This window comes from Brachyhypopomus gauderio, chromosome 14 (assembly GCF_052324685.1).
Source record: "Brachyhypopomus gauderio isolate BG-103 chromosome 14, BGAUD_0.2, whole genome shotgun sequence".
Taxonomy (NCBI): domain Eukaryota; kingdom Metazoa; phylum Chordata; class Actinopteri; order Gymnotiformes; family Hypopomidae; genus Brachyhypopomus; species Brachyhypopomus gauderio.
Window position 1 is genome coordinate 19,726,148 of NC_135224.1, and position 6,091 is coordinate 19,732,238.

The following is a 6,091-nucleotide window of genomic DNA, read 5'->3' on the forward strand; positions in this document are numbered from 1 at the left end:
TTGAATCACCAAATCACATTGCAGCAACTAGTTGATTCCAGAGGTCAGAGGAGAATGGCCAGACTGCCGTTGATAGAACGGCAACATTAACTCAAATAACCAGTCGTTGCAACCGAGGCATGCAGAAGAGCATCTCTGAATGCACAACACTTTAAACCTTGAGGCAGATGGGCTACAGCAGCAGAAGACCACACTGGGTGCCACTCCTGTCAGCTAAGAACAGGAAACTGAGGCTACAATTCACACAGGCTCACCAAAACAGGACAATAGAACAAAACATTGCCTGGTCTGATGAGTCTCAATTTTTGCTGCGACATTCAGATGGTAGGGTCAGTGGTGGTGCAGTGGTGTGGGGGATATTTTCCTGGCACACTTTTGGACCCATTAGTACCAATTGAGTTTTGTGTATAATCTACCCACACTACCTAATAAAAGTTTACATCTACAGTGTTGGTCTATATATGGGGCAGTCATGGCCTGGCGGTTAGGGAACTGGTCTTGTGACCGGAAGGTCGTGGGTTCGATTCCCAGACAGGCCATGACTGAGGTGCCCTTGAGCAAGGCACCTAACCCCAACTGCTCCCCGGGCGCCGGGCTAGGGCTGCCCACCGCTCTGGGCACGTGTGATCCACAGCCCCCTAGTAATCACTAGTGTGTGTGTGTGTGTGTTCTGACTGCACACATGGGTTAAAAGTGGAGGACAAATTTCGATTGGGGTGTAAAAATCACAATTGACAAAATATGGCACATTTGTATAATGAGTGTCCATAGAAAAGGTCTATGTACATCTACATGGAAGGTGTGTGTAAAAGTATATATAATACAAAAAATATATAAGCAAAGATCCAGTCAGCATTATATTGAGAAAAAGCAGAAAAATGGTCTATAAACGTGAAATATTTATATTTCTGTAAATTGTCCTATGTAAAGAGCTTTCTTCAAACTGTTCTTATACTAAGCAACCACTAGATGGAGGCAGAGTGTAAAAACTGAAAATAGTCATGCTTTGCCTCCTGCTCTGAACAATGAACAATGATCACACCATGATTTCTTCTGCATTCAATTAATGAAGTCATTCAGTTGCGTAAAACTAACTTTAGCCGTAAACGTAATTAAACTTGTTCCTTATGCAGATGTTTTTAACTGGTTTGTACAGTTTTTAGATATAAATATGGTAGACATTGTAAGTCATTTCTGATCACTGCAGGAGGAGTGCAGTACATGTTCCATACTGCCCCAGAACTGCTGAGCAAGGAGATGTGGGTTTCACTGATGATGTGTCAGACAATATCAGTCCATGACATATTAAAATTATACGGTAATTTACAGAATGATATGGTTATTTATGTGGGGGATTTCTTTACTGTTCAGTGCATCAAAATTCCACCCAGCTGAATTTGTTTTTCACCCATTACTAGATATTACATCATATCAATTCTGCATATTTTCATGTAGGACTGGGCAATATTACATTTAGCAATAAATTCCATGTTTAAGGAAAACAGAAGGGAAGTGACTGTATTGCAGGATTAAAAGCACTGGCTCAAAATATGGGAGTGAAACCATGAGCGAAAAGAGGGAACTGCTTAGAGAGAGACTGGACACGTGTGTCCACGCTGGGTTGAGCTCTAGAGCTTTAATGCTACGTATCATCCGATGTTCAGCGCTCATTGCCATAAATTCTGTGTTTGTGTGGTGTGACTACACTGGAGTTAGCTGTGTTTGTGTGGTGTGACTACACAGGATTTAGTTGTGTTTGTGTGGTGTGACTACACAGGAGTTAGTTGTGTTTGTGTGGTGTGCAGAGGTGGGTAGAGTATTTAACAATTTTACTAAAGTAAAAGTACTGTTACTTGAACCAAATTTTACTCAAGTAAAAGTATGCATCCAAAAATGTACTTGAGTAAAAGTAAAAAAGTACTTTGATTATAAGCTACTCAAGTAGTGAGTAAATGCAGAGTACTGTCTTGTGTTAGTAAATTACATCATGGAAAACATGATGTAATTTAGAAAACAATGCATTTTAATAATAACAAAAATAATTTATTATATATAAATATAATATATAAATATTATTTATTATAAATATGTATTTTGGTTTGTTCCTAATTATTAGGCTTGTGTGGCGAACTGTACTTACTGGCCATGGTCCTTCTCTAGACATAGCCAAATGAAAACATGACCGTAGTATTAAAACACGTCCATAACACTGTTGTCATAATCACGTGTATTGTGCAACATATTACCTACACAACTTCTGCATCATTTAACCACCAAATGCCAGTCAGTTAGAAGTCCAAACATCACAATTCGTTCACAAATGTCAGCAAATTATTAATAGCATACTTAGTAAATTATTAACATACCTAGTTAGCAATTCGCTGACAATATCCTGCGATTCCATCCTTTCCGCTAGTAAAACCTCACGGTGCTGGCTAGGAGCTGCTAACTAGCTAGCTCACAAGCTAAAAGCTCATGAGACACCAACCACGCAGAAGTGACGCACAAGGACCAATGAGAATACCCTGAGACCATTGGAGCACGCCCCCACCATTCTAATTAGAAATATGATTGGTTGATTAAACTGCCAATCCATAATAAAAGCTCTCAATGTGAAAGGCAAGGGTATGCGACAGATAAACAGAAGGTCCTGGGGGAGGGCCTTTCTCTGTTTTACCTAGAAACATTAGAAATATTCTGATTGGTTGATTTTTAATTTCAGCACTGAGTTTTTTTTCCAGCACCAGCACGAAAAGTGGATTTGAAAACCGATTTAGAGGAAAAATACAAATTATTGGTGAAGCATTATTAAACATATAATAGATAAAACTTTTTCAAGATCAATGGACTTTCAGAGAAGGCTTTGAAGGCCCTGACGGTTCGCCACTGGTAACTTCAATGTGTTCCACAAAGGCACTGAGGAGACTGTCAGCCAATACGTGTAGCTACAACTTGAAGCCAACTGAATCAATTTGTAGCAAACTTTGGTTCAAGTTAATCATCATATATTGCTAGTGTGTACACTCACAGAGTTGAACTGGTTTTTAGTATTGCACTGTGTTACATTTTATATCATACAAAATTATGCCTCCAGTTGTAACAGAGATATAGCATTACACAAAGAAGTCAAAATTATACATACGGCAAACTTATCTCAACGTATTTCCTCAAATTTGATGTCGAGTTCTTGTAGGCTGAAATGTCCACACGTTTGGCAGACACAACTGACAGCTCATTATATAACTGTCCTTTTTACACGTTTGTAATGTAAACATTAGCTGTATGTGAGGCCAGATACTTGGTAGGTTTTTTCTGTCACTTTCTTGCTACCGGTGGAGAAAGTTTGCGTATGCGATCAGGTGACTGACCGGCTTTATTTTATTGGTCACACATTCTCAGGTGATGAGACATTGGTCAGTCTTCTCACTTGAAATAAGAATTATTTACAAAACTAAAGTAACGGTAGCGCACGCTGCAAATCCAATTGTAACGGAGTAAAAGTCACGTTTTTCTAACCACATTACTCAAGTAAAAGTAGAAGTCTTTCATATTAAAACTACTCTCACACGTACATTTTTGTCCAAAAAGCTACTTGAGTAAATGTAACGGAGTAAATGTAACACGTTCCTACCCACTTCTGGTGGTGTGACTACAGTTAGCTGTGTTTGTGTTGTGTCAACACAAAGAGATGTTGCTTCTATAAAAAAGGCAAAGATATTTAGATGTAATACCAGTGACAGTCAGGCACAGACATCAGCAAAAACAACCAAGGGACATAAAAAACACACTACACTACAGAACACAACAGTTAATGTGTAGAAGAGACACTGACTGGATCTGATGCCTTACAGTCATTAAAGAGTTTTGGGAACTGGTGTATGAAATATCACAATATCAGTGTAAATCCGCATTACGGTATTAGTGTAAATCCATATCACAAAATCAGTGTGAATCCATATCACAGAATCAGTGTGAGTCCATATCTCTCTGCTCTGTTTTCAGACCATTTCAGGCCTGGTTTGTGTTTTAGCTGCATGGGAGACACAGTTCATCGCACCTCTCTGATACAGTCACTCCAACATTCTCGTTTTTTTCCAGGTGTCCCTGCTCACCATTCAGAATGATGCAGTAACTCATCTTCAAGCAGCTTTCAGTTTAAGGTGTCGTTTCCTGTCTATACACATCAACCTCTCCACACTTATATGACTCTTCCATTAGCCAATAACTTTTATTTAACCTCCACCTCCTCTGCCGTTAATTCTAGTGGATGTTCATTTTCAGATAACAGAGCACTCAAATGAAATTGCTGACATTGGATAGCTGTTGATAGATTTGAGGGTCCAACAGTAGTTGGATTTAATTACAAATTAAATTTAGTGTGATCTGCAGACAACAGGGGCCTGGTTTAGTCTGGTTCTATACTCCAGTAAATTGGATTTTGAATGAATCAGTTGCTATGAGGTCGAAGTGCAAACTGTTAGCTTCAGTGTGAGGGTGTGTACTGTAGTGAAACTGTAGGAAACACAACACGTAATGCCAATAGTCCTGCCAGACACAACACCCCAAAACAAGCAGAAAATACACCAGGCCTAGCAGAGAGCATGGACGTAATTTTGATTTCAAAAGTGGGGGGGACATGGATTTGTCGCTATTTAAATATTTGGTTTTAACCGTAAAAACTGGGGGGGGACCAAAACCGGCTTTTGAAAAAGTGTCCCCCCCCCACCCCCCCCAAATTACGTCCGTGGCAGAGAGACACCAGGCCTAGCAGAGAGACACCAGGCAGGCTTAAGGCAGCTCTCTAAAAGAGTTCATGTACTTGTTTTAAATTATTTTATAATTATTTATTAACTTACTAATTTACTTTTGTTGTTAAATGGGGGGTGCTACACATATGAAGGGTTATAATTCCTACCCACTTGATGCCGTACGAGCGGATGTTTTATAGATGTTATTCCATTTCATGAGATGAGTCACTGTGCTGAACAGTGTGCTGTCGAACGTCCACCAGAGCTTCTGTTACACTCAGAGAAGGATAATATTACGGTCCACAAAAATTACAACAACAATTTCATAAACTATTGGGAGCTTCCCAGAAGCTTTTAAGATGGAAATAGATTGATGTAACCTTTTAATTTCAAGATTATGTTTAAGTAATTTAAAGGCATATTATTGAGAAAACACCATGAATTATTCCACAGCACTGAAAATAATATGGGAGGGATGTAGGTACATGAGTGGAACCACTGAAAGGGTTCAGAGCACAAAGAAGTTAATGCTTCACTCTGTAGCAAAACACCTTCATTTTCACATGAGTTTGCACAATGTACTGTACAGATGGATATTATGATATATAGCCTGGTGTGAAGTCTGGTACAGATTCTGGTATATATTCTGGTATATGTCTGGTATATATTCTGGTATATAGTCTAATACATAGTCTGGTTTATATTCTGGTATATAGTCTAATATATAGTCTGGTATATAATGTTAAATATATTTTGATATATTCAATAATGGGGTGAATAGAGATGTGAAGTCGGATAGTGCAGAAAGGGTTTAAGTGCTCTAAATTAATATTATTAATATTATGATCAGGACCCCAAATGTAAAGTAGTGAAAATCTTTAAAAAATAGATGAATAAAAAATGGAAAAAGCTACATTTGCACAAAGCTATAAAACTATATTAGAAGATACATACATGAGAAGAACATGAGAAGAGACCAGGATGCGTAGGTCATATATTCCAGACTGGCTGTGTTTATATCGTTGTGCTTGGATTTGGGGGGATTATAGAAGTTAGATTTAGAGATCTGACCTCGACTACTTTAGAAGTCAGGTAGAGAGAAAAACGCGTTACCTCCTTCACCATCGCCTTTGTAAACATATTTCTATATTTATTTTTATTACTGATTACAGCATCGTGTATCGTGCAATTACCCTGTATCGTGCAATTATCATCCATTTTACGTCTTTTCAGTTATTTGTCTATCTTGCACTTGGGGCAGTTTAATGCCAAGGAAAGCGCGCGTGTGCTCTATACTCCCTCTAGTGGACGAATAGTTAGTTGACGTTTGAGCCCTCCGACTC